At 39.2% G+C, this 26378-nt stretch overlaps 1 long non-coding RNA gene across 2 annotated transcripts in view; it reads right to left on the bottom strand.

Moving 5' to 3' along the window:
• LOC102563999 (uncharacterized) overlaps positions 1–26378 on the bottom strand; it is a 261609-nt gene that overhangs the window by 195167 nt on the left and 40064 nt on the right. The window contains exons 2-4 of one of the 2 annotated variants that reach the window (XR_009464020.1): positions 16110–16257; positions 7045–7170; positions 6700–6850 (exon numbers count right to left, since the gene is read on the bottom strand). This is a non-coding gene — a long non-coding RNA (uncharacterized LOC102563999). Of the gene's footprint in view, positions 1–4761; positions 6851–7044; positions 7171–16109; positions 16258–26378 lie in introns of those variants that run through there. The other variant, XR_009464019.1, reaches the window with a different exon arrangement.

Genomic DNA, 26378 nt, shown 5'->3' with positions numbered 1-26378 from the left:
TTGGATGAAGCTAACATCTTAAATGTGAACGCAAGCTGCTCCCGGTACTGGGATTACTCCAGTAACCATGGACAGGTACCTTGAGATTCAAAATAAGTAAAGGACTGCAGGCTACATCAATTATAATTTCACACAATTGACCTATTTAAGCCTGATTGCCAGACTTAGGGATAATGCATTTGTTTCAGAGAAATAAACTTCCTCAGTAAATCATTTCCTTTCAATTCTATGTAGGTCATACATGGACTCAACAGCACAAAAATGTTGCCAAACTACACAGCGGTTATATAGAAGTTGGTATATTTATAATTATTGTCAGTCAGATACTTTCTCATATAAGCTGTGTAGGGTACAATGTATCTAAATTGTTTCTTTTAATTAATGAAATCTTACATGATAATCACTTAATCTATTTTGAGCTCCCTGAGATAGCAGTGCAGGTTTATCTAATCTATATAACTGTCATGAGTTTAATTGACTAATGGTTAATAGGGATTTCTAAACAGATTAAATTAATGGCATTAAGCAAAAAGACTGCTTTCTAATGAGAGCCATTGATTTGGTGGCTGATTTCTAATGATTCCAGAATGCGCAAGCAATGTCGTACAGAAGAGAGCTACAGCACCCCAGGAGAGCTGTATTGCATTTCTTTAACGTGCTTTATGATGTTTTCAATAAGGGATAATGTATCCCTAAATGAACCTCTAAAAGGATCTTGCGGCATGCCTACACTACTAGATAGTGCAGCAGAGAGTGTGCCAGTGAGGCAAGCATGCCACTTCCTTGACCAGAAACACTATGGCTAGGTACCAATGCTCAAAAAGCCCAAGGAGGAATCAATCTAACTTATACAGTTTTCTGTAAGTGGCCAAGGTTAGACTGGGAGTGAACAGGACACATATCCACCCTTAGTGGAAGGGGCATGCAGGCTGCATTGGCCAAGGCCAACAGGTTAGGGGAATTTCTGCATGCCTCCCAGCATGCCCTGTGGGCTCCCCATGGTACTAGAGGCTGCTAAGCACAGCTGAACAGTTAGACCACCCCTGATTGGTTACTAGGCATGGACAAGCATGCCGCCAACCCCCTGCCATGTCACTGAGGACCCTCCCTTATGCCCAGCCCTAGGCTTCCAGAACAGCCCCAGAGTGGATTGCCATGGCATGCTGGGCAGCCTGGCCAGTGGTGGTGCAGAAGAAAGGATCAGGGCCCTCAGAGCTCAAGCACAAGTGGCAACTGGCAGCAAGAGGCATGCAGCAGTGGCAGGGAAAAGGGGGCTCCTTGACTTCGTAACACCACCTGCCATTTGCTGGAGCTGCAAGGGGCCCAATCCTTCCTTCTGCAGAGCATCTGCCCCCACTCTTGCCACTGAACAGCCTGCCCAGGTCACACTGCTGCCACTACAAGCCATCCTTCCAGCCAGTAGTTTCTCAAGTGCTCAGAGGCCTAGGGACAGTGTATAAAGATAGAATGGCTTTGCATCTATCCCTTTACCAGTGTCTACAAAAGTTGCATGCTGTAGATGCTATAAGACAAATATTTTTCTGGGTTGTCTGTTGCGGAAACTGAACACATCATTATTCAGCTATTTCATATTTGTAATTTTTGGTGATAAAGAAAAACTGGAGATGATTACACCACTGCTGATTTTTCTGTATCTGCATTTCTGTTTGTTCTGTATCTGCATTTGTTTGGTATCTGCATTCTGCCAGTGAAATGTAAATGCAGTTTGTTCACAGACACACAGATGAATATGTATCACTTCCTAACATATGACCATGTCACACAACATAGAAATGAATGTGTCAGAACAATTTCATTATGAAACAGTTATCTTTCTATTTTCCACTCATTTTCACTGCGTTACTGAATACCATGTGCTATAGATAAAAACGTAGGCATGTTAAAGTAATGGTAAAGACTACTTTACAGATATTTTGTGTATGATGCTGTTTGTTCCTTAATTTCATGGGGCCATAGGTGTCATAGGCTTGGGGGTGGGGTCTGCTGGGCATTCAGCCAGAGCAGCCAAGTGCAGGCCAAGCACTAGCATGCCTCCCTGTGAGAGGGAAAGTTATTTGGGGGGGGGGGGGGGGACTCAAAAGGACCCTAGGATGCTGGTGGACAGCGATCTAACTTGAATTGTTCAGGGATCTGGTACAGATGTTCAATGCACTGATCTAAACTAAGTTGATTAAGTTTGATTGTAAGCTGATGCAGGTCTATGTTAGACCAGGTTCCACCATTTTTAGACCAGCCTACATGCACCGAACTTCTGTATGGTTATAGGTTTAGTTTAATCTCTGAGCACATAGACTAGTTTGTGTGTAACTTCTGTATCTGGCCTATACATGTTTTAATATAGAGCTAGATATATAAAGAGCTGAAACTATAGACCTTCTAAGCTTATTCATGCAAAACTAGCACCAAATCAAGGGCTTAGAAGCATGACACATCAAGTCTGAGATAACTTACCTTAGTTTTCTACACTAAAGCAAGTTGCAGTAGTATCTGGAGTGGAAAGATGACCAGCTCTGCCAGTGGGAACAGCTACAATAGGCAGATAATAGTATTGAACAAAGAGTTACCTTAGGATTGAAGTGGAGACATGACACCTACACTTAGTCCGGTATAGCTTTACCTCCAATTTTTCCCAGGGTAACTCTATACTAGATTCTAATAAATTACACATGATGTCATGCATCAGCTCCTTTTCTATACAGGTGCCAGAGTAGGTCATACCAGTGTACACATGTTATGTATCTAGGCCCTTAGGCATCTGCATTACTTCCATTCTGGGAGATAGTAGATGGGGAGCAGCTATGGTGCACCTCAATGTAACTTTCCCTGGCACAGTACAGAGGTGATACCCTTAGTGCCTCACTCCACTGAGTGACAATTTGAGATCAGATGTGTCCAATAAGGCTAATATGCTACTGGCCACTAACAGGTAGAAATAAGTGGATAAGTAGTAAAAAAGAGAGAATGTTCTTTTTGTTGGGGCACTGAACTGGATTCAATATATCTCCGTTCTGTTTCCTGCTCTTCTACAATCTTATAGTGTGACCTGGTGTCTCATTTCTCATATTAAATTAGCAACAGATCTTCCTTTCTTCCATGCTTTCTGTCTTTTTTATTACAAGTCAACTTAGTCACTGTCCTGAAAACTTTTATTTTTTTTTTAGAAGCTCTCAGCCAATAACAATGAAAGGGTGCACACTCAAATCTATTCCAGTTTTCCTATTCTGAACTAAACAGTCTTCATCTTGCTTTCACCACAGAGTTGACTCATCATCCTCTAATGTGGGGTCCGCAAGCACTTGTGGGTTCACCAAGCCTCTATCAGGAACCTCTTTTATTGCCTCTTGAAGTTAATTTCTTTCTAGCACTTCCTAGGCAGCATCATAGGCCTATAAATGTAGGAAACCATTTTGGGTCTTGCATTTTCCTTGTTTTCTCTTCTGTGACTCGACAGAAGACCTCATTCAATTCTAAGGGAAGACTGTTTCATAGATATTCTGAAATTCCTTCCCAGGATGCTTGGCTTCAACATACAATTCCCATCATACCTCTGAGAACTACAACTCTCAAAGTCCACCTGTTTTGTCCTGACCCAGAACTTGACTTATAATCTCATGCATTAGGCCATATAGTGTCATTCACATCTTTAAAATATAGTGCCAGATGTCAAAATCTATTATTGAATTATTATCCAGGCAATTCTTTCTTCCGTTGAAGGACATCCAAGTAATTTCTTTCCTATGACAGTAGGAGTGTCTACACGAGATACTAAATGCACAGTAGGCTAATTGTACCGTGCATTAGCAGAGCAGGCAAAAACCATGCTATTGCTCTAATGAGCTGTAGAATTAAGTTTACTGCATATTAGTGTCACAAAAAAGCATGAGCTGGCACTACTGCACAGTAGTGCCTAATTAAAGTGCATTAAGTTAGTACGTATTATTACGGATACTAAACTTAAAGTGCTGTAATTATGGTTTCATTAACGAATATGTAAACGTGCCCAGTTTATAGCAAACAGGACACAGGCTTTCGAACTACAATGTAAAGGCACAACAAGCCATGCATTTAGTCATTTCACTGGGGCTGTGATCCTGTAAAGTAAAGCTAGTAAAAAAAAAATCGTGACATTTTTCTACTTATTTTGTGAAGAACATGTCAAAATGTGGCAAATCTGGAAAAGTGATGGCCAAGCTCCACTTTGAAATAATAGACCTAAGGGCACAAAAAGCCAGGACATAAAATAGTAAAAGCGATACAAAACAAAAAGTATCAGGCACTACACTTCATACGCTTCCTTCATATTGCAGATGAAATATAAAAAAAAAAAACATTTAGCACTCCTAGCTACCAATTATGGAGTGAAAGAAAATCAAGGTCTAAATCTTATGTCAAATTCTATCTCAGATTGGTTGCTGGCTAGGTTCTCTGTGCTGTTTCAAGAGGATATAGCATTCTTTAGTCCCTGTGCTGTGTGTTATGAGTGCTGTTGTGCTAAATAGTGTAGTTACTCAGGAAATTGCATCTTAGTGAAGAGTCAAATGATCCTTAGACTCTATTTTGGTATACACTAGCACTGATGTCCAAGGGCAGGAGGATTCATACTGATTTCAACAGAAGTTTACTCAAATGCAGGAGTCCGCAGAGACAGAATCCAATAGAAGAATCAGGGCTGGGTTGGAATATCATTGTGGTGATCTAGTAAAAGACTGCCGAGTCATAAAAGGGGAGTTATGAATTATTATCAAACAAATCTATTTAACGTACAGAGAGAATAAGCAGCTAGAGGGGTAAGATACAAGACAGAAATAGAAGCAAAAGAAATTCAGAATGCATATATAGACACTTGCAAATGGAACAGATGCCTGATCCAATTCCAACTGACTTCAGTTGGAGTTGGATCAAGGCCTGCAATAATTTTCCAAGAGCTTTGCTTCATATCAGAAGACAGGACTGAGCATATATTACCAGCTACTCACACCTGCTAGCATTTCAACAAATCTATTTCCTTCTTTTAAGTATTGCATACAATGAATTCATATTTATACCAAACTTGGACACAACATGGGAAGATTTATCTTTTAATTAGCTAAGCCAAATGCTAACTAGCTACAAGGTGGGAGCAGTTAAGATAATACCTAGCCTTGATTCTCTCATTCCTCCCTTATGCCCTATTGTACCAAACAACAATTACTAAGGTTTATGTTTCTTTGATTTCATGATAAAAGATGATGTATAGAACCATTTCTCAAAGCATAACTTTTCAGCTAGAGAAGATTTTACTTTGTGATGCACACGTTTACTTGTATTAATTCTCATTATTAATCTAAGTGAATTATGCATTTCATTAGGTACCCATTAATCTGTTACAGTTAAAATGAATCATAGTGTTAATTCTGAGGAAAGCAGAGGTATAGTCAAATAAAATATATGATCATTAGAGTTGATGCTATGCATAAATAACAGTAATGGACCAGATGTGTATTAAAATGTAGACATTAATGGTCCCAGAAGTTTAACAACCAAAAATGTCAACTTGGAAGTATTTTACTACCTTAGAAACCCACAAGTTCAAAAGGACTAAGCGAAGGTGAACTTCCTTATATTGTAAGTATCTACATATTCATAGCCATGATCTTTATTTATACACAATATTCTTAAATTGTCTGAGAGAGGAGTACTAAGAAACAGATCAAATGCATGGACAAAAAAGGATGCAAAAAATAACATGACAAATATAATGACTGACACCTTCAGAGATGACAAGTGATTTTTGAGTGCCTTCATTTTTGGTTGCCAAACTGAGACAGATATTGAGCATGTGGCTCACCAGCAGTCTGAAAATCGGACTGGTTTGTCAGCTGTTATGACTCAGGAAAGAGACCCGAGAGTTATTATTGATAGTTGTCAAAAAAACATCAGCTCAGTGTGCAGTGGTAACCAAAAAAAGCCATCATAGTGTTGGGCCTCATTAAGAACGGAATTGAAAACAAAATGAAAAACATCATCACGCCACTATAGAAATCAATTGTGTGCCAATGTCTTGAATATTGTGTGCAGTTCTGGTCTCAGCATCTCAGAAAAGTTATGTGCAGCAATCAATTAGTATTCACATTGAAGCACAGATTAACCACAAGGATTTCTAGACAGCATCCGCCCAAGTGACTGTGGTGGCAACAGGGGAAAGATGCTGGACCCTTTGTAGAGATTTGGTGAGGTTCAATGCTGGTTTCAGTTCTACCCTTGTTAGGAGTAAAAGGGAAAGAAATGAGGGGCTGAATGAGTGAGGAATATAAAGTGAGAGGGTTTGGGACTGTAGCTAAGTAGAGATGATGGAGAAGTGGCACATGCAGGAGGTGGGGGAGAAGGGGACTTTGATCAGGGAAGTAAGTGTTCAACCCTCTAATAGACTGTGTATGCAGAAATAGAGTATGCCAGGTAGCAAAGGGCAAGGTTTTAACTTTTGAAGTCTTCTACCCTACTACTGCCTTAATGGGACAAAAAGCAAAGGCTCATCTGAAAGTATCAGGGGAAATTATAGTGCAAAGAATGGAAGGGGAAGGAGCTGAAGGAGAGAGACAGTCCACCTTTCTCTCAACCACTTAAAGTAACAACCATGTATTAAAACGTTCAAGATTTGGGGTCCCAGACACTTGAAACATCTCAAGATGTAAGCATTACCCTATGTCCATTGGCGGTCAAGTTGTGCGGGCACTACGTGAAGCATTTGGTTCCTGGTTTTCAGAAGTCTGAGTGCTCAGATTCTGCCATTGCCTAGTTGGTAACATGAGCAAATGAGTTCAATCAACTCCACGTGCCTTTGTTTCACCACCTGTAAAATGGAGATAATGATGTCAAGTGCTTTGAGATCAGCCAATCCTGAACTGTGCTTTAATGAAGACAGTGGGGTTTTTGTCAGTGTCTATAAAGAATCAGACGCATGCCTGATGTGCATGTTATTTCAACTGCCCTCCCTCAAGTCTCAAATGCAATTTTTGCTTTGTGTCTTGATTTTTAATTGCTCACCAAATCTTCATAGTGTGTGACATCGGTTTCTCCCAGACAGCTTCAATAGGCCTTTCTGAAACACTTTTCTGTATGAGTTCAGTGACAGCATTATGAAGTGGTGCTAGTTGCTAGAAATGGGATCACCTGTGAAAGAGAAAATTTGATTTCTATTAGTGTCACTTCCCCCCCTGCTTCCCCCATTGGCATTCCTGGTTATTCAGATCTGGTATATAACTGTTTTTTTGTTCTTTATATTTGTCTTAATAGTATATTGAAAATGCAATAGCTATTGTTACTTTCCTCTTTACCGCTTCAAAAGAGTAGCCTTGACCAAACGCTTCGGACAGCACTGCCGCAGAACATAACCAGAGTGCTCTTCACCTTTTCCTTTTATAAGATGAGTAGTTTTTTTAGAAGAATAATAGCTACTGAGATACTCTGAAGCTCTTAATGACCTATAGGTTCTTTCAAATGCCTGGATGTCAAATAAGCTTGGAGGCAGTTGTTCAAAGTAAACAGATTATCCCAGAAGCTTCGATTTAGATTCTGTTTAGTTTCACTTATTTCATTTACAGTTAGTCTACCTTACATTGTAGTTTGTTTCATGAAGGTGAATGTTACAAGTCCAGGAAAGTCTTCCTTGGCACAGGGCAAAAAAAGTTATAAGCTGGTGAACAAGTAGCCAGACACTGTAAATATCAAACCCGGAGCAATTTTAGACACAGCACTGTAAAATGTGCGAAATGGTTGGATAATCTGCCAAATCAAAGAATATATCACAAATGATCTAGATGATTTCCCCCCCACCCCTATTGTACCTTTTTTCATGGAAGACTGGGCATTTGTTTGAAACTAAATTTTAATTGAAATGGGGGAAAAGTTGTATTTCTGTGAATAATTTTGCTTCTTGTGAAGAAGCTAAGCAGGTAGAAATGGTTTCCTCCCTTCCTCCCCAAATATGTATTTAATATATATAATTCAGAAATCCTTTTTCCCCTCACAGGACTCTTATTTCAGATGTCTCATTTCCTCATTCTTCTTGACAACCTGTGCTCCCTACCTGCATGCAGTCTGTGATGCATTCGGTGGTTCAGGAGTCAATAAATGGGAAAAGCAGGGTGCTTCATGAAAGGGGTAATCTCACCTATAGAGAAGGATGGCGACAGGAGGCAGCAGAATAATAAACCCCACGAGGCATCTCTATGACATTTCTAAATTGAAATGTCTAATGTTCAACTAAAAGCTTTCAATATTTTCTCAAGATATTTTTGCAGGGAGAGAATTTTAAGAAAGCATTTCTGACCAGCTTTAGACGTAATGCACTCTTATTCCAGGGTAGAGCTACCTTTAAAGTGCATGAAAAAATAATGCCATACATCTGATTACTTTGGCAATACTATTAAAATGCCAGCTGCTTGCCTAGCGCACAGCAAGGAGAACTAGCTGAAGGAAAAAAAAAAAGAAAAAAGAAATAAGCTTAGCTTTAATAAAATGTGCTTTATTCACATGAAGATCTGCTCACATCCAACTTGGAATGTTTCATATCCTTTTTCTCTTACCAGTGCATGCCTATGCTCCCTGCAAAAATGAGAAAAAATTGAATTCATGCCACCAGTTCTGCATTTATGGTTTATTAAAAAAGACACGTGGTTGAATACAAGAACAGAACAAAAAAGATCTAATGAATAGCACAACTATCTAGCACCATCTGATAAGGAGCCATTTGGGTCCCGAATGAGCTCCTATTGACTTTAGTAAGAAAAGGCCAAGGCCATTAATTTTCTCGTAAACAGAGAAACAAACAATCCATTAGAAATGGCCCCTATATATATGTGTGCACAAGGCTCTATCTATTTTTAATCATAACCTATGGCATCTCTCTAATTGTTAATTGATTGTTAAGAGGAGCAGATTTCTATTATTGTTCCTGTTCTTTTCATTGGGTTGGGACCTAATGTAAGTGCTATGTTTACTTATTTATAAGTTATCAAAAACCTTTATTTGACTTTCATGCATTTCATATGCAATAAAAATATGACCTGATAGCCTCTGCAAATGAAATCCAATTAAATTGGATTTACATTGAATTTTTTTTTTCATCTCTGTGTTGCCTTGGCCTAGCTGAAGAGCTCATAATCAATTCATAGATGGTTATTGAATGCTCTTCTGGTCTATTCTCTGCTGCTGAAAAATGAAGGCAAAATAGATAATTAAACCAAGTATCAGGATTTCAAAGAAAAAAAATACCTAGGCTGGAAAAAGTAATCTTTTACATTGTGATTAGAGGGTATATGTGGAACCTTCCCACACATACACAAGGGCCAGATTCTATTTTATCTATTAGGCACCTAAATCCACTTATGTGTCTAAGTGAAATTCTACTTCATCACGCTCAACTCCTTGAAACATCATTAATGCCAGAAGCGGGTGAATCCTCCTCTTCCTCATTGTTTTTTCCATGACTTGGTTTTAAAGATAAGATGATGGTGCATTATAAAATGAGTGACTAGATTTTCGAGGACTTGAACAGGGTGGAATGGAATCACGCTCGAGTTCCCAAGTCCACCTAGATGCCCTGTAGGAGGAGCAGAATCTGCCCGCTCCTATAACACTCTCTAAAAAACAAGTACTAGGATTATTTGTCTGTCAGACTAAAAGAAACCCATCTCTCTGTCTAGCTAGTCCACACAAGATACTTGTTTTATTGTTCTTTTATGTATGTATATTTTGTGCGTGATATTAATTATGTGCATATCAAAATAATGGTACAAAAGCAAACAAGGGCAGAAAAGAAAAATGAAGAGATAACTAGGTAAATAAAAAAGGAAAAACCTCACTCAGATCAAGTTTGACTGGAATGTAAGCTTTGTTCTGTTATTCTGTTACAAAATCTGTGTGGCAAACGTAGGATGGAAAAAATATTCTCTCAGTCAATCCGTCTAAAGAAAGCACACTAGCAGCACAGGAACATAAGAAACAGCTTGGCAAAGAGTACTGGCATTTAGAGAGTACTGGTGGGAGAAGAGAAGTTGATAGCCAAATTATTTCCAGCTTAAATATCAATGGTTTTAAAAGTATACTAAGAATAAAATATCTGCAGATATTTAATATGCCACCAATTGGAAATAAAAATATGCAGCTTTATAGTTTGATTTTATGTGAGGCATTTGCATGAAGTACATAATGGATCTATATCAGCAGTTCCCAACCTTGGGTCATGACCCAAATGAGGGTTGCAGGGGCAATGCCAGTGGCACTGCACACAAAGGATGAGCCACGCTGTGTGCCGGGAACTCTCCTGCCCCTGGGCCACCACTTCTGCCACCATACTTCGCTCCCAGCAGCGAGTCATGGCAGAAAAAGGTTGAAAACCACTGATCAAGATCATACTCCTGTTGAAGTCAATAAAATAACCAGTCCCCAAATAGACATGACTTAACACTGGGGACACAGAAATTATATTCCCAAATCAACACTATTGCTGACTGTGAATCTGATACTTCATCTGAGACTGAAAGAGTTTCAAAGTCCAACCCATGCATCTAATGTACTTCTTTCAGAGCCTGACTTTGCAGAGTCTGTCCCAAGCAACCCTACACAGGACTCATCTACACGAGACGCTTAATGCACAGTAGCCTAATAACATTGTGCAGTAGCGTGCTGGGCAAAAACCATGTTAAAATGCTACTGCACAGTAGTATTAGGCTACTCCACAGCAAGTGTCACTAAAAAACCATGTGCCAGTGCTACTAAGCAGTAACTGTAGTTACTGTGCATTCAGTTAGGACTTCATTAAACAAGTACTAAAATAAATGCACAGTAACTACTGCGCTTTAATGAATACATAGATGTGCCCACAGAGAAGCTTTCCAGCCATTAAGCTATATGACTAAACCCAAATTAGCTACTGTAACAGTGGCTTTTGCCATACAACAAAGGTTGTAGAAATGGGAAACCACGTACAAATGGAGTCAAGCCTATATTAATTTTAGCCAATGAAATTTTCATAGAAGAACTCCATTAACATTGGCATGTTATAATAGGAAGGAAATAGCATCCTGCAATGTATAAGTTTCAATAACAAAGGTTAAGCTAAAGAATAGACACATCAGTCCAACAGGGATTGAAAGGCTGTGTTAAACTTAAATTGACTGTAAGTGGAGCACTGGGGTCAGCTGGTATTTGATTTAGCTGGAGGAGCGGTGTTTTAAGATGCATTTCATAAAATTCAAGGAAAGAGAAACTTAGGCTGCTGTGAGGTGAGGAATGCAGCAGGCTTTAGAGTGACACTGATGCAAAAAGCTTCTTCACTAGTAAAGTCCATAAGCAGGAAGCCAATTCATTTATAAAAACCACAAAAATGCATCTGCCTTTCCAAAGGGCCAAATATTTAAGCGTGTGTTTTTTCTATGCTCCAAGTGGACAAGGGAAATGCCTAATTCAGCAGGCACAACCTCACTGAGTGTAGGGAAAGCTCATGAGAAATGATAACATAATATCTTTCTTTTCAATGTCTCATTCACTGATGTTAGTTAGGAAGTTCAGAACTGCTCAGGGCCAAGTGGTCTGTGTTAAGCAGGTGGTCAGATTATAATGATCCTGTTTTGGTTTTAAAATTTGTGAATCAGAATCCTAATGAAGTATCCCTCTTTGACTGTCGCTTCCAAAACTATAGGCATTTATAGATGTGGTCCAGGAGACGGGGGAGGGAGGGTGCATAAGGGTGCATTAATATGCTTCAAAGTTTGTGTGTGTGCATTAATTGTACATGTAGATATGACCAGCTTGTCACAAGGACACGAACAAGGAAGGAAAGGAAGGACCATATTAATGTCATAGGGAAGAGTGATAAGACAGAAAACCAGATCTTGTATTAATATCTGAATAGTTTCTGGAGCAAATAACCCTTGAAAAAAGCATAAAAAGAAGCAATTTTCAGTTATTTAACCAAACATTATTACTTGTTATTTGGTTGTATAAACTATGGCTTTTCATGATCCCAGTTATCAATAGGCTCTGTGGTAAATATTTTCTTTTCCATGTATATCAGCCCATTATTATTGTTATTATTGATGAAAAGTGACATATTTATTAGCCACACCAGCTTTCTCCCAATTAATTTACAGAAAAAAGATAATTACTGATTCATGTAGTTGATTCTCTCCTGTGCAAAATTGCAGTCATGGAAAACAAAAGAGAGTAAATGAAAACTCCTAATTAAGCTGAGTTTAGCAGGATAGCTTGAACATGGCACGTTAGTCCTGCTATGCAGGAGCACTTCATTAGCGTAAGTACTATGTACTCTCCTAATCAAAGGTATGAAATATGGTTGACATGAAATAAAATCTCATCGTTTTCACACCAAATAGATTGACACACAAAGCTAAGGAGTTTTCCAAAGATATTTCACAAGCAGCAGACTACTTTGAGGGCCAGATTCACATCTGCCTCATAGATTACAGATGACAAAATACGTTCACACATTGAGTTTCAGCAAATCACTATCTGACAGGATAACCCTGGGGCTAATAATATTTCCCATACAGATTACTGTACTGGAGAGTTTGAAGGGTTTTCTTTGTTTGTTTTGTGTTTATTTATTTATTTATTTATTTTTTGATAAATCCATATAATTGAGGACATTTTAAACACAGGTCTTATATTAGAAGATAAAGAAGGAATAAAATGGGCAATATAATCCAGCAGCTGAAAACCTGAGCTGTGAGTTCTATTCCTGGCTCTCACACTTACTTTGGGCAAGCCCTTCACCTATCAGTTCTTCTTCCTCCCCCACTTCACCCACCCATTTTGGGCTGTGAGCTCTGGTGGGCCAAAGTTGGATTGTTCTGTGCCTACCTACATGCTGTCACTATCTTGCAGGTGCTATTATACTACAAACAAATGCATAATAAAGAACACAAACACAGTACAATTCAGAATTTTCATCCCTTGGGAAATTCATCCTAGTCCCAAATTACATCAAAAGCTAACATTTCACATTTTTACTGCTCCCACCTGACAGTCACATACATGCAGGTACACTCTGAGCAAGGCAAACACTGATGGCTAGAGCCACCAAAGTAAATGGAGGTTAAATTTGTTCCATGTACTCACTATGACCCAGACTTTATTAACACAAATAGTTTCATTGAACTCATTTAGGATTTATTATGAACATAACATGATGTAGCAACTCCATTCTTTTCAAATACTTTCTTCTTGTTCTGTATACTCTTCTTTGAAACTAACTGTCCATAATAGTTTTTTTCAAATCATTTGATTTTATTCTGTAGCAATCTTTCTGACATCATAGTCAAATTAATGGCAATTCTAATTATTAGAAATCATATCAGGGATTCACAGAAGAACAGAATCATTGACACTGTGCTCTTATTGTTATAAAGATGTAATCAGAGGACTTAATTATTTCAAATGATGAGGAATTCACTTGTGTGAATCTCAGGGCAGAATTGGGACCTAAAATAGCAATGGCATCAACTACCATTCATATGAAATGTAACATACTACAATACTACATACTACAATACTGTAACATATACTACAAGAGAGAACTACAATACCTCTTATTTCACCTTTTTTTTTCTCTGCCAAACTAAGGTCCAGTCCTCTGTCCCATTATTAACCAACATAACTTTCCATACACAAGAAGGCTTATTGGACACCTCTGTGTCCAACTCTACTTCTCCTATATATCTTTCAGTACTTAATCAGTATCTTGAAACTATGCACAAACTGATGAACTTAAAAACATGTAGGGGGTGGGCAGGGGCCCAACTGAATTTTTTTCATTCCAATAACTATTAAATGCTTATCTGGCTTTTCTCTGTTTGCTTTTTTAAATTAAAGTTGCTAAATAAAAAGTTGTTTCAACTTCATAAATGTGCAACTTTTGTAAACATGAAAAGAGGATATGTTGATAATCTCAAAAACATTTTTCTCTGAAGTAAATCTGCCCAGGAGATTTCTCAAAAGCACTCTCCTTCATGAACAGTTTGCATTTCAGAGCTGGCATTTTGCCTGCCCCCTCAAAAATGCGGATCATCAAGAATGATGAGTTCTAGAGTGATAGGTATTTATGGTTTAATGACTGCCTAGCACATGGAGCTGCTGGGGATGTTGCACCAGGGCCTTTGATAGCTTCTGCTAACGTAGAGCTCAGTGTGGTTCAGAGATCATAAAGCATTCAGGTAATCCTGGGACCCTGGTTATAATTTAGCCTTGAATGACAACAGTGGAATTACTGTCTCTCTCAATTCTCTCACATAAGACATTTTCAAACGGCTGGTGAAGGTTAGTTAAAGTAAATACTGTGCACTGTGCTCGATATGTATGAATTTTTTTAAGGCAAACTAATGACCACATGAGCACAGAAGTGAGCTAAATCTCAAGCATAGGGTTGTTAACTATCTGTAAATGTATGGGCAGTCTGTAAAAAATAGGGAAACAAATGCTTGTCCATAAAGTCCATTAAAGAATGGAGCCGTTTTTAAACAACTAAGAAAAAATAAGCTTGCTGGACAGATAGAGCAGAGTAGCACCACCTGATGCCTGAGCAGGAATCCCCTCCCTTCTCTCCAGCCATGTTCTGATCACGTATCCATTGGGCCATTCCTTGTTTCTAACACCTCAAAGGTACAAGGAAGAAGGTGGTGTGGCCAGCAGGTGAGAAGAGGTGTTGGGCAGGTGTTTATGCCAGGATGAGGGGAGCAGAACACTGCGATCAGGGGTGTCAGGGTGTGGGACCCAAGGTAAGCATCAGGGTAGGTAGGGGACCTGTGGGGTGGGGTCAGCTGGGTATAGAACCATTATTGAAGTCAAAAAACATTGCTAACTCAAGATTTTTTTGCTAATCTTAAAATGTTTACTCACAACCAACATTTTCTAGTGGCTTTAAACCTCTAAATTTGAACCCAGCCCTTGCTACTGTTGTCCAGAGTCTGGTAGAAGGGTTACATTTATATTATATAAAACATATGTCAGGAAAAAAGTTCAGCTGTCAGTAAAAAAAAAAATGCTGATTGTCTGTAAAAAAAAATAAAAAATCTTGAGGTGGCAAGCCTTCTCTGGCAGCTTGACGCACTAAGGCAGGATGTATTTTTCAGTGTTTCCTTTTGTTATTCCTCTAACTAAGGGATTCCTTTCTTTCTGCCTCTAAAAAACCCAAAAATATGTATATTTTAGGACAATGGAGACAATCAACACTGCCACCATGATCACAGTCTGCCTTTAGTTCAGATATTTATAATCTCTTTGTTCTGACCCTAGAAGAATGGTAATTCCTTTGTATTCTAGACAGCAACCCTGACTGTCATTTAAGAAAACGTCAAAGTAATCACATGAGATCCGCAGCGGTTGATTTAAACATTTGATATTTAGAAATAAAAAATTTCTCTTGCCTTGTTTTAAGCTAAGTATATTGGATAATCAATACTCATATCCAACATATTGCTTCTTGAACTTATGTTGTTTATAACTTGGATATTACTTTGCTATGACCTGCTGTCACCATTACTTTCTTTTGCAAAAAGGGGGATTTGGTGTAACGTATTCATAAATCTCCCACCACAATGTACAATCTTTGTTTGGGAAATACATCAAACAATCAATCATCTCAGCTTTATTTTTTTAAAAGACATTTGTGCCTGGCATTTGATTTAATTATCATAACATAAAGCAGTTTATACTGTCTTTAATGATTAAAATGCCCAAAACATCTTACATTCATTTTCCTTATTTACTTGTGTTATCACATAGCCTAAATTGAGGGGCAGGAGTTTATTATGCTGGGCCCCATTTGAGCAAGGAACAAGACAGACAATGTCTGCCCCAGCAGATTTAACATCTTAAACCCCCATTTATCCACAGGCATAGGCCTACCTGAAGCCATTTCATTTAGTTAAAATTTGGGATCTTGGTTTAAGCCCTCAACATTGGAGTAAGAGACTCAATGTGCATGTAAAGGAAGTCAACATGGAGTCTGGGGTTTACCTTAATGTACTTGCCCTATGCTTGGGAAAAAAGCACACTGCAGTCTTTGACCAGGAAAAGAAGAAGGATCTCACCTCAACCTCAAAAGCTCAGTTGTTCTGTCTTGATGTGGAAAAAGTAAATCCCTGGTATAAGACAGCCTCACAAAACTCTCTTCTAGCTGTTCACACAGGCCTTGAGTCATGCCGATGCAGGTCTGCCTTGCAATGAATTCCAACCAGTCTGAAAGAAAACATGCTTAAATTTAAACAATAGCACATATAGAGAAATTTCATTCCAGAAGATTTCTGTTTAATGGTCCAGAAGAATAAGACATGCAACAAGAAGTTAAAAAAGAAAAAGAAGATAAGAACAGCCCTTTCTGTGCCAGGAAAAAGGAAGTAGGGTTGAGTAGAACATTTACTTTCTACCTATTTTCAAATAGCACCATTTTGTGACAGTCAGAATTAGGTCACAACCAGTCATGAAAGTGTTGCTCATTAACCATAGGCATTCATACAATAACTTTAAATTGTCAGCTGTTCACAATATAGTCTATATTTTTGTTCTGGGTACATACAGAGCCTCATACAATGGCTTGATTGGGTTTCCAGCCACATACAAATATTCAGTTTCTCCTGGGAAAGTTACTGCTCTGTGTGTTACCAAACACAAATAACACCACTACGTAATCCTCAGTTCTTCTGGCTGAATTGGGTTGGGGCTTCACTTTATACATTAAAATATTATTTAACTAAACTTTGTAAGGGAGGAAATCTAATGGTAAAATGTAATATGTAACAGATCCCAGATGTTAAAAACAATAGAATGACAAAACTGTAAGACTTACTAGACTATGCAAAACAGGATGCAGAAACTATAATTGCTACAGCTTTCAAATAGCCAGAAGTTCAGCAAAAACACTGAGAGCTCTTAACAGAGTAAGGTCTTTGTTTTAGTTCCAACATTGGTATAAAAAGAACGGATTTTCTGCATGTGATCCATGCAGGCTCTTATTGTGGCATAGTGACTGAGGTTGTGTGAAATGTTCACTATCATATTCAATAATATATGCAATTTTGATGCTAGAAAGATGCTCTAAAAAGGGCAAGCCTGTGCAAAATGTTGTATTTTGTGATTCTGTGATTTTAAAAAGAAATGCTAGTTTTCTTTCATTTACTACTTCATTATCACTCTTGAAAGTGTCTCCTTAAAACTAATAAATAATAGCCATCAAAGCATTTATGCAAGGTATTCCACCTGCATGCAGAATTATTTTTAGAGCCAAGGTAGGAGGTGAAAGGGGAATTTTTAAGGACAACGTGTAGCCAAAAAGCAGGTGAATGTCTTTAAACTAATTGCTGGCCTATAATTTAGTATACAGAAAGAGAGAGAGAGAGAGAGAGGCCATACAGGAATAAAAAGTCTAAAAGCCTGTAATCTTGGCTGAGTCTTTGAACTCTGTATTTTAAGCTCTCTTTTTTCCATTTTTGAGACAAGACAGATAAGGCCTGACTCATTTACATTTATATATTTAAGGGAGCTTTAAAGTAGGTGCAAAGGTAAGCCACAAAGTTAGTGAAAAGTACTAGCTTATGTGTGTGTATGTGTGTGTGTGTGTGTGTGTGTGTGTGTGTGTGTGTGTTATTCAAAAGCAGCTATTTTTCTCTCTTTTGTACAGGCTTAGATTATGAAAATATTTTTTTTTAATTGATAAATGACAAGACAGTCTCTGGAAACATACATTTATATTATATAAATAAAAATGTAATATATAATGTCCAATAACATCATTCACTGTGCAGTCTGAGATCAATGTTTAAATAATGCAAGGGTGATGTTGTAGCCATGATGATCCAGAAAATATGCGAGAGGCAAGGATTTCTTAGATTGATATATTTTATTGGACTAGCTATGTAGTTGGGATACATTTCATAGACATTAGGGGCTGGAAGGGACCTCAAGAGGTCATAAAGTTAGAGATACTTTTCAATGCAAGACATTCTTCCTCAGATCACTCCTCCAATTCATCCTTTGGTTATGTCTTGTATTCAAAAGCTTGTCTAACTTTATCCCAAATACATAGGTGAGCCAATAAAATATATCACCCTAAGAAATCCTTGCCTCTTCCATATTTTCAGCTACAGCATCACTCTTGCACTATTTAAATATTGACCTCAGGCCATTCACTGCACAGTGAATGATGTTATTGGACACTATATATTACATGTATATTTATATAATGTGAATTTAGGTTTCCAGAGACTGCCTGTCTTCCATTTCACTCAATCTAGCTATTTAGCTCTAGGTAGACCTGAAATACGTTTGTCACTTAGATATTGATTTGTAAGCATTTAGAGTATTAAAATGAATAAGGCTTCTCTCTTTCCCTAAGTCATTGTTACACAACCAGAAGCAAAGATATCTGTACTCACTTCTATATAACGTTCTATTAAACATGATGGATTTTTTCAGCAGCAACAGGAGTATAAAAAGGCTGGAATTCACAGTCTATGTTTAGTTCAAATCATATTACACTGCATTCCCTTTGAAGTATGTCTTGGCAGAACCCTTTGCAAGGGAGAATATTTCCATTCTCCTCCCCCTGCCCCCCCCCCCCACCTCCCAGCCCCTTCCCCCTGCATTCTTTTTAACTCTAATTTGTAACAAATATTTAAGAATGCCTGTAGGGTAAGATGTGTAAGATATGCTATGGTATCCTGAGGCTGGTTTGGATCCAGTAAGACATATGCAGTCACTAAGGGAGAGGAATATTCAGGGAGCAGAATTTTGCTCATTTGGTTTGGCTTCTTCCACCATGAATAATGCATGTCTTGAGAAGGTCTGCACAGTAATTAAAAAGTGATCTCAAGTATTTTTTGGTATCATCCCAATTTCCTTACCATGGGCCTTTCATTACAGATATCGATGGTAGAACTTTTCAACTAACTTAGCCTCCTATCCTGCAAAGTGCCTTATGCACAGTACCATGCACAGAGCCAGGATTTACACAAATTGGGTGTGACATACCTCCTCTCAGGGATGGAGCAAGGCATGGCTGGATTCCTTGGTTTGGTGGGGCACACTGGGGAGCCATCCTCCCCCCCCCAAAGCCAACACCACTGTCACTGTCCCTGGCTGACCTGAAGGCAGTGGGAACCTCAGAGCTGCTCTTGCCCTGCTCCAGTTGGATGCTGTGGGGAGCAAGAGTGCGGGGTGCTGGGTTCAGCTGGGGACAGCAGCAGAGGTACAGTTTCCTCTTTCCAGCCCCTGCTTTGTCCCCACCACCACTGATGTCTCTTGCTGGCCAGAAGCAGGCACTGGAAGGAGGAACCTTTGGGCACCTATACACGTGCCTAACACCTGCTCCAACACTTTTTAATTAAAATGCATCAGAACAGACTTGATTGAGTCTGCTGGAGTGTGCTAATTAAAACACTCCATCAGGCTCAGTGTCGCATGTATTCAGAGTCCTCATGTTTCAAAATGGTGGTGGGGGTGCTTTAACTAAAGATTGTAGAATGAGCTTTAGTTAAAGCCTACCCCCACTCTCTGCTGCCATTTTGAAGCACAGGATGATGAATATACAAGATGCTGTGAGCATTTTAATTAGAGTGGCTACCAAGAGCCGCTCTAACTAAAACACTCCCACCCCCAACCTGGAGCACATGGAAAGACGCCTTTTGTGCCGCCACCACCGTCCCTGGCTTAGCCCATTCATGGCTTGAGCAGGGCAGAAACAGCTCTGGGGCTCTGTGTCCAGATCAGCCAGAGACAGTGGCAGAAGGGGGATGCAATTGCACCACCTCACCGCCCCTGAACACACCCCTGCACATAACCAGTCTCCTGAGCTCAAGGGGTATATAAACACGTACTAAGTCACTTAAGTCTCATTGGAGCATACACACATACAGCTCCTTGACATGGTGGCAGCCATCTTGTGAGATAAGTTGACTTAACTAATGTGAATCAAGATAATATATGGTATAGTATCTTGCACTGCATTTAAGTGAACTCTGCTCCACATATGCGCATATGCTCTGACAGTTAAGTCAACTTAAAGGAGTTAAGTCAGCTTAACTGTTAGAAAGTTAGTGTGTGTGTCCACACCCCAAGGTGCTTTGTAGGTATGAAATGTTTGCAGGGTCGAAACCTTATTTCTAGTCACTGATTTGAGTCCAAACATTTTTATTTTTTTTGCATGCACACACTTTAAATTAGAAAACAGATCAATGGCTATACCAAGAAAGAGGACTACCATAGGAGCCCTGTCTTTTTTTCCATCAAAAAGAGCACTTTTGTCAGAAAAAAAATAATTAAAAATTACAGGGATACCTACTAGAGCCATTTTCATGGGCTGTCACAATTCACAACATTGTCCTGAGAACACAGTGATGAAGATGAAAAATGCTACCAGTCTATGCAAAGAGCAATTGGAGTATAGCAAAGCCAGCCCATTTCTGTAGACATTGTAATTCTGTGCTACTTCAAATTGCCAGGCTGATCGAGCTAAATATGGTGGTCATAATGCTAGTCATAAAGTGGCAGGAAACCAAGGAAAAATATATATAGTGACAAAATGAAAAAGAACCAGCTGAAGTTTCTGTATATCTAAATAAACTATAACCATTACGTATATAATTACAGATTGGTTATTTTCATATTGCATGGTGTGTGCATACTGGAATTCATTCTGTGTTTGCACGTGCATGCGCGTGCACATACACATGCAATCGGGGACACGCACACACAGAGGTGTACGTACGTATACAGACCCAGAGAAGAATCAGAAAAGTTCTACAGAGATTCTCTTGACAGACCTCAAAGAATTACTGACTCGCCTTCCTCAGAAACTGTCATGGTTTTGAGTTCTCTAATATTATATTCATACATCTTTGCTAGGAGACAGCAAACTGTCTTTCTACCACTGCCCTGATTCAGCAACAATATTTCACAAATTTTGCTGATCTTCTAGAATACAGGCTCACCAGTGTGTTCAATTCTGCTCCCATTTATAGTAGTGCACATCTAGAACAACTCTATTGTTTGAAAAGGAGGGTTTATTAATTCTGCCCTATTAATACAGCTATGTCAAGAATTCAAATACACAGTGGGATAATCTTTTATTGTGCATGTGAAATGCCTGTAGTTCTGATGATAAGAAAATAATACATCTCATCTTCAGCAACTAGATAGTACTCCTGTGTTTCATGCCTGGGAGTACAGGGACTGAAACTTAGCTTTCTCAAACACCACATTTCTTGTTTCTTAATTTTAAAAGATGATCTAGAAAAACAAATTAGGTTTATTGGCCTTTTGAGAGCACAACACAAAACACATCAGTTTCACTTGAAAGAGACAAATCTGTCACCCGTTTCAAGACCATAAACTGAAATAATTATTTTGCTAGAAGTTTAATCAGAGCTACCCTGCATTTATCCCAGGTAATAATGGGTAGAATGTTACTGAATTCCCCATTTCCAAGGAAGCTAATGCTACTCCAATTAGGGTCTATTTACAATTAAATATTTAAGTTTTATTTCTGACACCTTCACATTTTCACTCAGTTCCCTTACAGGCTGGCTGTGAACACCTAGCAATGCAGTTATGCCAGGTATGTTTTAGTCCAGCATATTCAAGAATAGTACCTGGCTATCTTTACATTCCCTAGCAACATAGACCAAATGAATATGTGGTGTAAATTGCTGTTACTCCACCAAATCAAAAGAATTGGCCTTCTCCTCTTTATTTACTTAGTACCCACACCTTCCTTTCACAGAAGGTCAAAGTGGAAAACCTGTGACACAGGTGAAAGTGTTGTATTATACTTCACTGTCTTGCAAGTCAATGCAATGAGCTCTGCAAATCCTACCCCTGCCCCCCCATCAAATTGGCTGAACTTCAAACTTCTGAATGTTCCATGTCTCACACATGCAAACACCCACACGCTGTCTGTCTCTATTTTTTCTTGAAAACTAAATGTTAATAAGATATTATTTTTAGTTATTAGTGTTTATGCTGATGGCAGATGATCTTATAGTTTCATGCAGAATGTGCATGGCCCCAGTAAACATGGCATACTGGCCAGGGGCCAATATTCCAATGTCCTCATCACAGAGCTAATAATGTCTTCAAAAACAGTGGTCCCACTGATTTTAGTGGAGCTGGTCCTTGCCTAGACTATGGTGGCACAGGCTCGGGACAGAAATTACACATAAACCAGTATAAGTGATTGGAAACTGGTTCAAATCTGTAACCAAACCAGACTTCAGTGCACATAAAACCCTCCCAAAATGGCTGAAACCAGTTTAAGATAAACCTGGATGGATGTAGCATCAAACTTAGCTGATTTTGGTTAAATCAATATATTGAGCTTCTGTCCCAAATCCCCTCCAGATTCAAGTTAACTCACAGTCCCCCAGCATCCCAGGATGAAAGCTTCAGCTGAGCAGAGTGGTGTGCTTTAGTGCCTCCTGACTTCTGGCCTGGGCCACTGCAGGCATGTTGCTGCATTTCAGCAATCAAAAGTGAATGCCTGTTCACTTGTTTATCATTTCAATATACACAGCTTAGACTAACTTGTGAAGACTAAATCAATTCAACCTCAGGCTTTTTGAGCATCTCTACTTAGCCCAAAAGTTCGGTGCACATAAACTGCTTTCAAAATGGCCAAAACCAGATTAAGATAAACCTGGGTAGATGCAGTATCAGACTTAACTGATTTAAGTTAATTTGGTTTATTGAAATTCTGTCCCAGATCCCCTCCCAATTCAAGTTAACTCACAGTCCTCCAGCATCCCAGGATGCTTTGCACCTCCTCTGCATCCTTGCAAAGTGGGTAGGCTAGCTTTGACCCAAGCTGTCTGCTCCAGCTGAGCAGAGGCATGCTTTAGCACCCTCTAGCTTCTGGCCTGGGCCACTGCAGGCATGTGCCTGCATTTCTGGAATCCAAAGTGAATGTGTGTTCACTTGCTTACCAGTTCAATCTATACAGCTTAGACTAACCTATGAAGATTAAATAAATTCAGCCTCAGGCTTTTTGAGTGTCTGTACTTAGCTAGAGTGACTAAAAGTATCACACTACAGCTCCAAAGGGAGTTCAAGCCTCACTCCACAGCTGAGAAAACCACCTGCAAACAGTTATTGAGGCTGAAGAATCAAAAAGTGGCAATGTGTGATGCCAGAGGTGTCATACCCTTGTGTGCTCTTGACTTTAGAAACTGATGTGCCCAAATCCTTCTATTCCACTGGGCTACCAACTTAAGTGGACCACTGACCTCTCATGGAGTGATGCACTAATTTCAGTGTAAGGGAGCAGTAAGTGGCCCTACATAAACACCTGGGACTTGATTCTGTGAGAAACCCCTTTGGTGTCATCATGCCATTCTGACATAAGCAAAATGCCTACTGACTCCAGGGAGCTAGGACTGCATGAGTATCTGACCAACTGTCATGACCCCATGTGGAATCAGTTACAAAATAAGCACGCAAATTTTTGAGCACTTATATGAACTGGTGCTGCAGGGTCACATACTCTTACACAGCATCCCAGACACTCTAGACCTCATTAGTCAAACTATGCTGTAAATATGTGAAGAGGAGGGAAAGTTCTCTGAAAGCTCTTGGGCTGGGAGTTCACACCTTGGAGCAAACAAGGAACTCTTTTTTCAACTAAAAACGGCTGCTATTAGAAAAAAGACTCCATGCTTTGAAATATGCAGTTCTTTTAAAATGTCATTAGCCTCCCTAAACGAAGTGCACCCCAAAGGTAACTTTCTTCCTATAGGAAATCAAAAAGGTCAGCAATCGTTGAGGAAAATGGAGGCCAGATCAAATGCATCTGGAATTAAGTCAGTTTTCAAGTGCTACTCTGCATATCATAACCAATAGCACTGCTTGTTCTCACTAGTTCCCTACATTTGGTTTCATGGCTCTGAGCAGTGCTTTTGACTCTATTGTAGCTGCAATTACTTTTTTGGGACCCAAGCCTTCAAAATTGTTAGCATCTGCAACTTACAAAATTATAGTCTGGCAAACCCCAAACATGCAAAAAAAATTACTTGAAACCCTCTCCCCCTCTCCTCCCCTCCCATTAACATGACATTGAAAAAAAAGCTAAACACCCTCCTTTGCCTTCTGACTTTAGATAGTTTTCATTGTCTTCTGCTTTTTTCTGCATCTGGAAAATACTAGAAACATACTTTAAAATGCAGATATTCTGATGCAATCACATAGTTCCAGAAGCTGGGACTTTTCACACTGAATAACATGAGGCTGATACTAAAATCAAGAGAGCTAGGCACACGGTGACTGCAACAACATGAATTGGCTTCAGTGAAGGTGAGGACCTATTATGCTAGTAGATGGGCAAATACATAGTAAGAAATAGAGCTGCTGCTTTAGTTAACTGTCTAAACACCTGGAAAGTGAAGCAGTACATCCTGCAATTCACAAATGGGGAACTAAAGCACAGAGCCATTTAATCAAAGAGCTGGAGAAAATTAGGGTTGGAAGGGACCTCAAGATGTCATCTAGTCCAATCCCCTGCTTAATGCAAGAATATCCCCAACTAGATCATCGCAGCCAAGGCTTCGTCTAGCCAGGTCTTAAAAAACCTCCAAGGACGGAGATTCCACAGCCTCTCTGGGTAATCTGTTCCAGTGCTTTACTACCCTCCTAGTGAGAGAGTTTTTCCTAATATCCACTCGAAACTCCCCTTGCTGCAATTTGAGATCATTGCACCTTGTTCTGTCATCTGTCACCACTGAGAACAATTTAGCTCCATCCTCTCTGGATCAACCCTTCAGGTAGTTGAAGGCTGCTATGAAATCTCTCCTTCAGTCTTCTCTTCTTCAGACTAAATACAACCAGTTCCCTCAGCCTTTCCTCATAAATCATGTGCCCCAGCCCCCAAACCATTTTTGTTGCCCTCTGCTAGACTCTCTCCAATTTGTCCACATCCTTTCTGTAGTGGGGATTGAGAACTACTATTATAAACTTGAGCATGCATTTCTGAAGTCAAAGAGTTTTTCCGTCATCTTCAGTGGAAGCAGAAGTGGGGACCAGGAGTAGTTCCCTGTGAAATCAGTGGGTTGAAAGGAGTTAAGCACATGCATGAAGGACTGCAAGACAACTAAGCTTGGTCTTGTGGGGGAAAAAAAAAAAGATCAGTCAGGCAGTATGTTATTGGGTCACAAGTCCTTTACTCCTCAGCTGGGATTTATTTCTGCCACTCAAAGGCAGCCTGATGAGTTAAGTACATCTCCCATGAGATGGCTGCACAGCCTATTTTCTGATCAATTTTATCTCGTCTAATTTACACCAGCAAACACATTGCACTAAACTTCACCTGCTGAATATGAGTTACCCAAGGGAATTTTTGCTCAGGCAAAATAATAGACTTCAAAGCATACTGTAGACAAAAGTGAGTAATTCTACAGCATTTCTATTTTAAAAGTGTGACATTTGAACAAAGCATCTCAGGCTGCCTAATTATATTTCCTTTCTTCTTCCATGATATTTTCCAGATTACATCTATATGATAAAAGCAATCTAATCATTTGCAAGTCAAGCTGTGCAAAGCCACATTGATTACCAATATTATTATTGTTCATCTATTACAATATTATTTCTAATAAAGGTGTCAAAATGGGAAGGTGCCGTTAATCTTGTGTGTAGGTTAACCATTTAAAACTAGACAAGGATGTTACTTGAAATGAATTAAATGATAACAATCTCATTTCCATGCCATCTCTCCACTCGTATACCTGCAAAAGAAAACTCCTTTTTGTTTTTTCTAGAATATTTTCATTTGCATCTGACAATGGTCACTTTAGAGTCCAAGAAAGGTACTTTTAGACAATGTAAAATGAAGTAAAAAACTTGCAAAATAAATTTGATAGCAGGCTGTGCAGCCAGGGATAGGATCAGCTATCAAGGGGCTGTCCAAGCAGAAAAGTGACCTCAGATTTCAAATTGGCTCATGGCTTTAGGTACTTTCATTTTTTTGGATGGCCCACTTGAGACAGTGCTCAGTTTTCACAGAGCAGATACTTGGCACCTTTTGAAAAATGACTACATAAAAAACCCCTCAGGCAACAGAAAACTAGCAATCACCCCAAACATGAAAAAAGCTGTAATCTACAGTGAGACCCTCAGACACCACTGCATCTGCTCTGACACCCACCTTATCAAACTGAAAACTGTTTCTCTACTGGAGTGTCCTTGCTGGGTAAAGGCAGAGTATATCTTCAAAAGAGCCAGCCAAATAACCTGCAGCAAAGTACTGCAAGAAAACCTCCATTGACTGCACAGCCTTGGTTTTTAGCAGTTCAGACATGAACCGGTAAGAAGGATCATCTGTT

This window comes from Alligator mississippiensis, chromosome 8 (genome assembly GCF_030867095.1).
Source record: "Alligator mississippiensis isolate rAllMis1 chromosome 8, rAllMis1, whole genome shotgun sequence".
Lineage (NCBI taxonomy): Eukaryota > Metazoa > Chordata > Crocodylia > Alligatoridae > Alligator > Alligator mississippiensis.
This window is presented reverse-complemented; position numbering and strand designations above follow the sequence as displayed.